Source organism: Manis javanica, chromosome X (genome assembly GCF_040802235.1).
Source record: "Manis javanica isolate MJ-LG chromosome X, MJ_LKY, whole genome shotgun sequence".
Classification (NCBI taxonomy): Eukaryota; Metazoa; Chordata; class Mammalia; order Pholidota; family Manidae; genus Manis; species Manis javanica.
In genome coordinates, this window is record NC_133174.1 from 19,283,306 (window position 1) to 19,294,658 (window position 11,353).

The 11,353-nt window shown below is 41.9% G+C and overlaps 1 non-coding gene across 1 annotated transcript; it reads right to left on the reverse strand.

Annotated features, from left to right (window-relative positions):
* Positions 1–4,379: 4,379 nt before the first annotated feature.
* On the reverse strand, positions 4,380–4,522 carry LOC118967325 (U8 small nucleolar RNA). The gene has a single exon (XR_005054244.2). It is a non-coding gene; the product is annotated as a U8 small nucleolar RNA (small nucleolar RNA).
* Between the last annotated feature and the right edge of the window lie 6,831 nt (positions 4,523–11,353).

Below are 11,353 nucleotides of genomic sequence, written 5' to 3' on the forward strand. Positions count from 1 at the left end.
ATCTCCATATCAATAGGTGTTTCCAAGGGGTAGAGAGAAGTAGCACATCTCCATATCAGTAGGTAATTACAAAGGGGAGGCTGGCATAATTGGACCAGAGAGGTTGGGTGGGGGCCCTCTTTGCAGCAGGGTCAGGAGAGACAGGGGTGAGCAGAAGTGAACAACTGCTTGTAAGCAATAAAGGGGTTTCTCCCACTTTATTTCTCCCTTTGACTGATTTCAGTTCAAAGGCATTTTGCCTTGGGCTGAGAAAATATTTCCCCCTCACCAGAGTTACTGTGGGTTTGGGGATACCACCCCCTCCTCAGTGGGATATCCTATGACTGCAAGCTGGTGGTGGGCTCAGTGAGGCTGTGCTGCTGGTCAGCAGGGGCCACATATACAGATGGTGCTCCTTAGTGTTGAAAGACAAAACACTGGAAGTTGAACCTGCTCTTAAGAGTTCCTTATTTTTTTAATCAGGTATACAACATAGTGATTCGACAATTGTATACATGCTGAATCGCTCACCACAGTAAGTGTGGTTACCCTCTGAGAGTTACTTAATATCATCGGTGAAGCAGAGGAAAACGTGCTCCTGTGGCAGAAACGATAGGTGTCCTGCACTCCTTTTCACATGCAGTTGAACACAGAGCACGATCTAGATGTTTTACATACTACATCTTTAAGGAATTTCTAAAATAAGGGTGGTCCTCCCTTGAGGTGGGATGCTGAGAAGCTACCAGGTTGGCTCTCTCTGTCCTGAACTTGGTAGGAGAATGAGGTCTCAGTGCATTAAAAGGGCATTTTAATCAGGTTATCTGGAGTGTAATTCTGTAAACTCTTAAGGGACAGCTCCAGATTTGGTGCCTATAGAATGAATGAAAATAGGGGTGGTGTGACAGTAGGGGCACCTGGGAGGGAAGTTGTTAATCCTTGAGACAAATTCTAGGACCTCTGAGTGGCTCTCAACTGGGGAAAACTGGCCTACACTCAAATTAAGTAACTTATCCTCAGAAAGGAGAAAACATATTTAGTTTCATCTGCTAATCTAATCAGCATTATGGCCTAATATGGTATTGTTTGTCATAGAAAGCTGCATATTCTGTGACATCTCCAGAGTTCATAAAAAATAAATCTCCTCAGAGCTAGAGGGTAGTGTCCTATGCAGTAAAATAAAACTACCATGCATTAAAGACCTAACATGCTCCAGTTATTCTGCCAAGTGCTCCGTATCTATCATACGTCTTCCAGCAGTCTGATGAGATAGGGCTTATCAGACATACTTTGTAGATGAAGAAATTGTAGTTTTCTCAGGTGCACATGGCTGGTAAATGTCAGAGCTGGGACTAGATCCCTGGCCCAAAGTTCTCTGGAGCTCTCACTTTTTTTTCCACTTTTCCAGCCTGAGGCACACTATTCCTTTCACTACTCCAAGATGCATCCGGAACAACTGAAAATCAAGGGGTTCTTGCCAAAGTGCTTAAAGAAGTCCTGGTGGAGGAAGGAGAATCGGAGAATAAATCTCCCCTTGGGGATTGTCTTTGGGCTGCACTTACTACGATGCTGCTGCCTGTCACCCCATGGTTCCCTGGCTTCTCACTTTGCCTGGGTGCCAGCCCAAGTCCTGCACCACCACTGTTCTGCCACACAGCTCTGTTCCCTGGGACCTCCCCAGTGTGCCCTCCTGTCCAAATTGGAACCTCCTCTGCTTACCAGCTCTTCACTGTGTCCTCGGGAGGCTGCACCCCGCTTCCTGTGATGCAGGCACTCCAGATTGCACTGGCTCCCCCCGCTAGTTAAAGCCTTCCAACTCTCTACAGGTGTCCCTTGGAGGTCCCATCCCTCAGGGGCACCACAGACAGTTAACTTTAGGTACCTTAACTGAAGTTTTTATTACTACAGCTCCACCCTCCACTGTAGGTTATCTGGAGCTTAATTCTCTACAACAGTCTCAGAGTGTATTGCAAATGAGCTGCTGACTAGCGTCTTACTGTTACAGAACATGCTGGCTCTTGGGATGTAATGGGTGTTAGGTTTTGTAAACAACGCAGGCATTGTCAGTAGGATTTTAAAGGGGTGCCTAAGTAGAGACTAGCCACTGAACACATACCCCAGTGAGTGAGCTTACCTAGGTGGGCAGTAACCGAAGCTACTTTTGGAGATGAGGAAAGATCATGGCAGTCACTGTGCAGCAAACATGTATGGAGGCTGAATTCCTCAGAACCTAGAGTTCTTCTCAGAGGGGGACAAATTGTTTGCTGGTAGACATGCTTTCTTTGAACATCAAAGATGAAAATAATTCACCACTCCTCTCAGGTGTCTTATCCCAGTCCTTGCCCCAGAGGAAAGTCATGGTTTGTGCTGTGTCTATTGGCACCTGTTACAGCTTCCTACGTGCTCAGTCATGCTGAGGGTTGCCCAGACTCACAAGTTAAGGTTGTGACCATGCTTCAGTACAAGAACATTCTCATCCCTTGGAGACTCTGGAATTGATGCAAGAGGTGAGTGCAGAAAGGTGCTGTGGAGTGAACAAGGTGAGCCCTCCCTAGGGAGGTTTTACAGGGTCTTTTTGAAAATTTGACGGGATCCTGTATTTGAAAGCACCTCCTACGTACCAGGAGAAAAGAAAAAAAGTTGGACAACTGCAGGGCAAATTTGGCCTCCTTAGAAATTTCACAAAGAATAGAGGGGGTTGTTTTCATACCATCTTTAAGAGTTGCTCTTTTATTGAGTATTTACTGTGAAACAGTTTATGGGAGAGACTGCAGCTGCTCATTCGCATCCTGTCTTATGCTCCTTCCTGGGCTGCTGGGGAAAAGCTCAGTCCACTTGTATTTAGGAAGGGTTATGTGACTACCACTGACACTGAAAAATGAGCAGCAACAATGTCACCTCCAGGCCAAGCTATTTGGGAACCAGTATGCCACCTCCACACTTTCTGTCCCATTCAGTGGCAAACACAGATGTCCCTTGTTAAGAAGTGGAACCACTTGATGGGAGCAGCCTGGACACCTGGGTCACCTGACAGGGGAGGCCGTGCCTACATGCATCACAGTTTATGTGTAGAAGATATGAACTTTTGTTCTTTTAAGCCTCTGCAGGTCTGCAGGTGCTGTCTGTTGCACCAGCTAGCATTGACTTTATTTGATTTGTGCACAGCTGCTAATTTTGTGGCTAGACATATTTAAATCTTTTGACTACAAAGGTAATAGTATATATTATACTGTTATATATATTCTTGCTGAAAAAAATTCTAACCGAATAAATTACAACCTCCCCCTTTCCTCAAAATACAGCTCCTCCCTCAAATTGATAACCACAGTGATCAATCTGATGTCTGTCCTTTCAAAGCTGATATGCGCCTTTTTCATATATATATGTGCTATAACAATATACTAAATTTTTAACGGACTTGATTAACAATACACACATTGTTCTTGACCTTGTCACTTAATGAAGGGAATGCAGGACAGTTCCATGACACCACATATAGATCCACCACTTTCTTTTAACTACTCTAGAATTCTTCTTTTTTCTAAACAGGTTTATTGCGATATAATTGATATACAGAAAACTGCACATATTTAATCTCCACAATTTGATGACTTTGGACATATGTACACACCTGTGCAATCATCACCATGATCAAGGTGATAGACAGTCCATCACCTCTTATAGTCTCCTTTGTGTCCCTCTGGTTTTTTCTTTTGTGGTAAAAACACATAACATGACATCTACTCTCTTAAAAAATGTTTAAGTTCCTAACACAATGTTGTTAACTATAGGCACTATGCTGTAGAGCAGATCTCCAGAACTCATTCAGCCTGCAGAAGTGAAACATGATACCAACTGACCAACTCCCCACTGCCCTGTACCCTGAGCGCCCAGTAACCACAGTTCTGTTCTCTGTTTCTATGAGTCTGATCATTTTAGGTGCCTCATTTAAGTGGAACCATGCAGGCTTACTTCACTTCATATAATGTCATTCAGTTTCATCCATGTTGTTGCAAGTGGCAGGACTTTCTCTTTTAAGGCTGAATACTATATCACTGTGTGTGTGTGTGTGAATACACACATTACTTTGAGACACTGATTTCCATTCTTTTGAGTATATTCCCGGAAATGAGGTTGCTAGATCACATCGTAGTTCAATTATTCGAGGAACTCCCGTACTGTTTTCTATAGTGGCTGCACCATCTTACATTCCCACCAATAATAAACAAGTGCTCAACTTCCTCACATCCTTGCCAACACTTCTCATTTCTTTTGGTAATAACCATGCTAACTCATATGAGATGATATATCATTGTAGTTTTGATTCCCACTTCACTGATAATTACTGATGTGGGGCACCTTTTCACACGCCTTCTGGCTGTTTGAAGGGGAGATCATCAAAAATAAGACAGGAGCAATCAGGGCATTGCAAGTCTTCATTGCACAGAAATATTAATGGTGTATCATAGGAACTCCAATTATCATGTTCCAATCTGCCCTCCACGCCCCAAATAAACACAAAGAAAAGGTAAGGATTATCGTATGTTTGTGTGATAATTAATTTAACCATACTCCGCCTAATGGACAGTTTATTTCCCATTTGTTGCTATAACTAATGGGACTGAAACTGACATCTTTGAGCATGAAATCTTGGGCAAAGGTTTTTTCTCATAGGAAAGACAAACCAAAGTGCAAATTTCATTAAAGTAGGCAGAATGTGAAGACTGAAAATTTTTACAAATATTGCTGAACTATTCTTCCAAAACTGCCATACCTATTCATAGTCTCTCAGATTAATGTGTATGAAGACTTCTATTCTCAAAGGCATCATATCATCATTCTTTTAGATTTTAGATTATGTCATTATTATTTTAATTTTTATTTCCTGTTCTCAAATAGGTTGAGAATAAAATTCAATTAATCCCTTACCCATATAGAGCTGGATTTCTGCATTAATGTCTTCAGCACCCAGATTTTTCTAGGAATACTTAACATCCTGAAATATCAGCAAAATATCCCTCCTTTACTTGAAAAAGCAAGGACTTGATCAGAATGATCATTTGCTGGGCAATGGAGACAGGCAGGGACACCCTTAGGTACTGAAGATCTGAGGTCAGAGCAAGTGTCAGAGTCCATGGGAGACATTGCATGCGAAACTTCATCCAGACAGCCCAGGGCAGGCTGGCACTTGGCACCCGGATCTGGAGTGTAGCGTAGGGTAAAGAAGGGACCATAGGAGAGTAGAATCTGGAATGCAGAATCTGGATGGAAGGCCAAGACAATTTCTGTTAATAGGCTGGGGAATCTGTGCATTACCAATGCCTAGAAGTTGTGGGCAGGTCTACTGGGGGAAAGAGCTAGAGGCATGCCAAACACCTCACCTTACCTTGCAATTGTCCTTGCATACTGTCAGGGGGACTATACATAGCTTTTCTGCATATCACCCAGTGATTTCTTGCCTCTTCCGGTGGTTCACAGTCTCATCAGCGTTCCTGCTTAGGAACTGCGTTGATGGCTGCTGGAGACTGGTATTTCTACGCTGTTTATAATGCCCTCTTCCACAGAGTTTGAGGCAATATGAGTGGGCAGGCTGGGTAAGTGACAACAATTGAGACAAGCCAGGAGTACCAGTGAGCACTAGAAAGATCCCTACAACTGCAAGGAGGGGGAAACTGAGGGGGGCTGTCCTGCGGCCAGGTACCTCAGCGATGCTGCAGAAAAAGGGCTGAGTGTGGACATGTCTAGAAAAAAATGATCCAGAAGGTATGTCCAACTCAGACTATCCTCCATGGTTCCTGAGTTCTTGGCACACTAGAGGGCAGATGTCCTGTGGCTGTGTTTGGTGACCTATGCTGCTATCAGATATTTCCCAGGGTAGGAGGTTGACTGGAAATGCAGACATTTGCAGGGTGGACGGAGAACCTGTGGAGATGACACACTTTCTTATTAAATTGACTGGATGGCAGGGATGTGTGGTGTCCAGAGCCCTATCTTTATTATTGTAAAAATCAGACTTGATGGACTTGAAAAAAATATTCTGAACCAGCCATTCCCAAAGTTATCACATGATCTGTAGTACAATATATATCACTATTCACTATGGGATGTTACTATAGAGTATGTAGAAGATTAGTGTTTCTAAGACGGTCACATACATTGCATAAGTGGCAACTGAGTGAGACTAATCACGGTGAAGGAGATAAGAAATGTGGTTTATTTCCTTGTATTAAATATTTAAAGAAGTTGGCATATTCTCCCTTTAGCAGATTTTTTCCCTAGCTTTTATTTTTGGCTACTGCTTTATCTTTTCTGCCAATCGTAACCAGAGATAATTCCATGTCTCTCCTCCCACATTTATATGGACAATAGTTTCATATCCTATCACCTTTGTATAACTGCATTTTATCTTAAATCACTGCATCTATCAGTATCATATTATCAGCAGGTGACCCAGTAAACTTAAAAAGACCTCAGGAATCCTGTCTTATGAAACTGAATATCGGTGGACTCTACTGCTTTTCCAAGTTGCAGCTCCCCTGTTTATTTAAAATCTTTTATTTCTGAAATAATTTTGGACTTGAATAGAAACTATAAAATTAGTAGAGAATTTCTGTAGCCCTTACCACCAGCTTCAGTCAAATAAATCTGTTTACACTGACAGTACATTTACCAAAACTCTGAAGTTGATGATAACAATACTAAATCATAATCAAATCTGTATTCCATCAGATTCAAACAAGCATGTTTTTGTTATGGTTTTTTCCCTTTGGCATGTAGCTAAATATAATTTTATCACATATGCAAATTTGTGTATAAGGACACAGAACTTTCCCCAAACCCCAGAGAAACTCTTTTATAATTAAACCAAATGTAATCCCTGGCAACCACTGATTTATTCTCCATTAGAATATTTTTTTCCCGTTTTGAAAATACTACAAAAACGGAATTAAAAATTATGTAACTTTATAGGATTGACTTCTTCACTTAGCGTAATGCATTTGAGATCCACCAAAGTTCTGAGCATGAAGAATGTATCCATTTGGATTGAGGTGTAGTATTCCCTTGAGTAGATGCACAACAGTTTGTCTATCCATTCATTCATCGAAGGAAATTTGGGTTATCTACAATTTGGGACTATTGCAGAAAAATTTTTACATACATTTGTGCATGGTGTTTTGTATGAACATATATTTTCATTTCTCTAGGGTTAATTCTCAGAGAGGGTCTGTTTTCAGATGGTAAGTGTATGTTTAACTTTATAAGAAACTGGTAAATTGATTCCCAGAGATCCTGGATCATTTTACATTCTCACCATCAATGAATGACAGATCTAGTTGCTCAACACCCTCATCAACATGATATTTTCAGCGATTTTTATTTTACCCATTCTAGTAGGTATGTAGTAGTATGTCATTGTAGCTTAAAATGATATTATACTAATGGGTAATGATGCTGAATATTCCTGTTTCTTTTTATCTACTATCTATATATCCTCTTTGGTGAACTGTGTGTTGAAGCCTTGTGCTCCTTGTTTTTTTTTGGATATAAAATAGATTTACTGAAATATTTCAGTAATGATGATAATGGTAACAATGATAATAGTAGCTAACACTAATATAACTTTTACTATGAGCTGGTAATGTTCTAAGCCTTTTATAGATATTAATATATTTAATCCTCACAGCGACCTTCTCAGGTACGTACTATTATTATCCCCTCTACACAATGAGGAAATTGAAGCACAGAGAGGTAAGTAACGTTCAGAAGAACACACAGTAAATCCACAACAGATTTGGAAATGAAAACAAAGAAGTCTGGCTCCAGAGAGTAAGTGAAACCTAAAAGGTAAACACGTGCTTTCTATGAATTTATGTTAAATGCATAACAGCCAAAATATTATTATGATGTAAAATGTCTTTCAGTTTTGCATTTCTTATGTCTTCCAACAGCAGATGCATGGATTTCTTTTTCTTAGAAAATTAAAGGAATTAAATAGTGGTTCTCCTTATTTGTTTTAAATATTAATCTTTACACCTGTCATGGGATGTACCCATTCTAATAGTGTTCCACTCTGCCCTGTGGTTTACAAGATGGGGAAATTGTGTTTTGCCAAGTCGACACCCCATTTGCTTTATGCCCATTTTCTAATTGGATGATTTCTTTCTTACTGTTGAATTTAGAGAATTCTTTTATTTAGGTGGAGGGAAGTTACAACTCTTTCATTAGATATGTGATTTGCAAATATTTTCCCCCAATTGTGGTTTGTGTTTCCTTCTCTTAATAGTGTATTTCACAGAGCAAATGTTTTAATTTTGATGAAGTACTATTTATTAATGTTTCCTATTATATGGATCTAAAGTGAATTCTTGGAAGTCCTTGTGGTAGAGGTGAGCTGTGTGCCCTGAAGTTGGATTGGTTCTGTAGCCTGTAAAAAAGGCATATGACAAGATCAATGGAGGAGAAATGTAAAGTTCTGCACTTTTATCTTCCCATATGTCCTGGGACAATTTATTTCTACTGCTTTATTGAATGAATCTGAGATAGCACCACGGGCCACAGGTGGCAGTATCTAAGGGGTTATATAAGGACAGCACATCTGAAACCACTTTAGAGGTAAGCCCTGGCCCTTATTACTATTTTAATAGAATAGAGTGTATGGGTTAGAAATAGAATAGTGAATATCATAGTAAATCACACACAGTAAGGCTAGTACTTTTTCAGCAAAAATTTGAGATTGTGTAATACACCTACATGCATACTGTAGAAATTTCTGAGTGAGCACTCGTAGAGACTTTCTAACTAAGGGGACTTTGTTGGTGCAGCTCCTTTTGCTCAAATATAACATGAATGTTCACTACGAAGGCAGACATACTGAAAAAGATTAGCAAAGAATACAAGGAGCATTTCTTGTGACCTTCTGGGATGCCTCTGAACACATGGAGCTGGACTCTTGCTTTAATATGCAGAAAATGGACTCTACCAAGCACTTCTATGACCTTGTCAGCAAACTGGACAGTACTAAAACTGGGAGCTTGAATGGTGGCAGGGACTTCCCAGGAGCAGTCTCCTTGTAACTCCCGTTGGCATGAAGGTGATGAGGACCCAGATGGGGGTTGATTTAATAAGGGCAGGAGCAGACAGAGGGAAATTAGATGGGAAGTCAAATAGAATCTTAGTGGAGCTGAGGAATAAACTGAAACCGGAGCAGCAGTTCTGGCTTCTGAGGATGAAGAAGCAGGGGCTGGAGACAGAGCCATAACTAAAGTTACCCCAGAAGCAGTCGTAGATAAAGCCCAGGCCTTTCCTACTGCTACAACTGTGGCATTGTTCCAGGAGTTTTTGAGTCTCCTAGGTTACTAAAGAGTGTTCATCCCTCACTTGGAACAAATTCTGAAACCCTTATACTGTTTGGTACCAAAGGTGGGACTGGAATGAGACCTGTGCATCTGCCTATACTACAGCAAAATGGGCAGTCGAGGCCGTGCAGGCCTTGAGTGTGATAGACCCTTCAAGGCCCTGTGAGCTGGATGTTCATGTGACTGAAGACAGTTATGGCTGGGGTCTCCGGCAGCTGCTTCAATGAACTAGCCAACCTATCAGATTCTGGTCGCACCACTGGAAAGGAGCAGAGGTATGGTACATCTTAAAAGAAAAACAATTGGCTGGCACATATCATGCCTTCCTGGCTACAGAACCCATCACTGGAACGACCCCAATAAAGGTAACAACCAGCTATGTCATCATGGGGTGGGTATGAGACTGGACCTAAAAACCACAGAGTGCTGTGGCACAGATGCCTACACCTGCCAAGTGGGGAGCATACCTACAGCAGCATACTTCCCTCACTACTAGCCCGTTGAGTGAAGAACTCCAATGCTTATCGAGGCCAGTGACATATACTAGTGAAAGATGGGAAGAATTTACTTTAGAACCATTAGGAGCAGAAAGTCCATATTGGGAGGGAAGAGCCCCTATACCCAAAGATGCATGGTACACACCATGGCTTCCGCCATGGGCAGCCCCCAAAAAGGAGGGCCATAGCTTTCCATCCTAAGACTGAGACAATATGGATGGAAGATGGTGAGAGAAAGAGCAATCAATGGGCAGAGGTGGAGGCAGTGTGGTTTGTGATCAGCCAGGAGCCCTCCCCAATCGTTGCCTGCACTGACAGCTGTGCTGTCTATTGAGGCTTGACTCTGTGGCTACTGACAGGGTGCCATGCCTGCCAGATGGCTGGTCACTGACCCTTGTGGGGGCAAGAACTGTGGCAAGACTTATGGGCCTATAGTCAGACTAAAACAGTCACAGTATATCATGTGACAGGCCATTTGCCACTGGCATCCCCAGGAAACAATGAAGGACATGAATTGGCCCAGGTATGTTGGTTAGAAGAAAAGCCTACCTCTGATGTGGACCAATGGTTATATCATTGTTTGTTGCATGCAGCGCAAAAGACAATGTGGGCTGTAGCCCATCAGTGGAGCTTACCTTTGACCTTTGAAGAAGTTAGCAGAGCCCAGCATGAGTGCATTGTATGCTGTAAAAGGGACTTAAACTGAGTTCCAAAGCAACATGGGACAATACCTAGGGGCCCAATACTCCTTGTCAAGTGGCAGATAGACTTTATTGGGCCTCTGCCCATGTCAGAAGGGTATCAATATGCTACGACTTGTGTAGACACAGCTATTTGACTTCTGGTTGCTTTTCCTACATGATGTGCAGACCAATGGATGACCAAAAGAAGCCTGGAGCATCTCTTTGCAGCCTATGGCCAACCACAGGTAATTGAGTGTGATCAAGGCACTCGTTTTACCAGACATGCACTGTAAGAATGTGTGCAACAGTTAGGAATCAAATGGAAGTTTCATGTATCATACAATCTAACCACAGCAAGCTCAATAGTGGTTTGTTAACAAACCAATAGGGTTTGTTAACAAACCAATAATGATTTGTTAAAATCTGGCCTGATGTCAGACACCAATAGTCTATGGAGATGGTCAGTCCAATTACGGACAGTACTACGGTGTTTGAATGAGAAGTTCCGGAAGGAAGCCCTGAGCCCTGTAGACACACTAACGCATATTGTTGCCTCCCCTATACAAATGCAAGTACAAATCAGGGAGGAATTTTTGAAGCTGAGGTTTGGCCACCAAAATAACATCTTGCTGCCAGCACCAACTACACTAAACCCTGGAGGCTCCATTGAGTGAATGTGACCTTGGACATTTTAACACATGGACCAGCAATGGCTGGCCCTCCTAGGAACTTGGGACAAGGCCTGGAAGCTGGCCTCCTGTATATTACTGGTGTAACAGCAGAGTGGGCCCCAAAGATCACAGTAGTATAATCTAAATTGCCAGAAGGTGGGAGAATAATA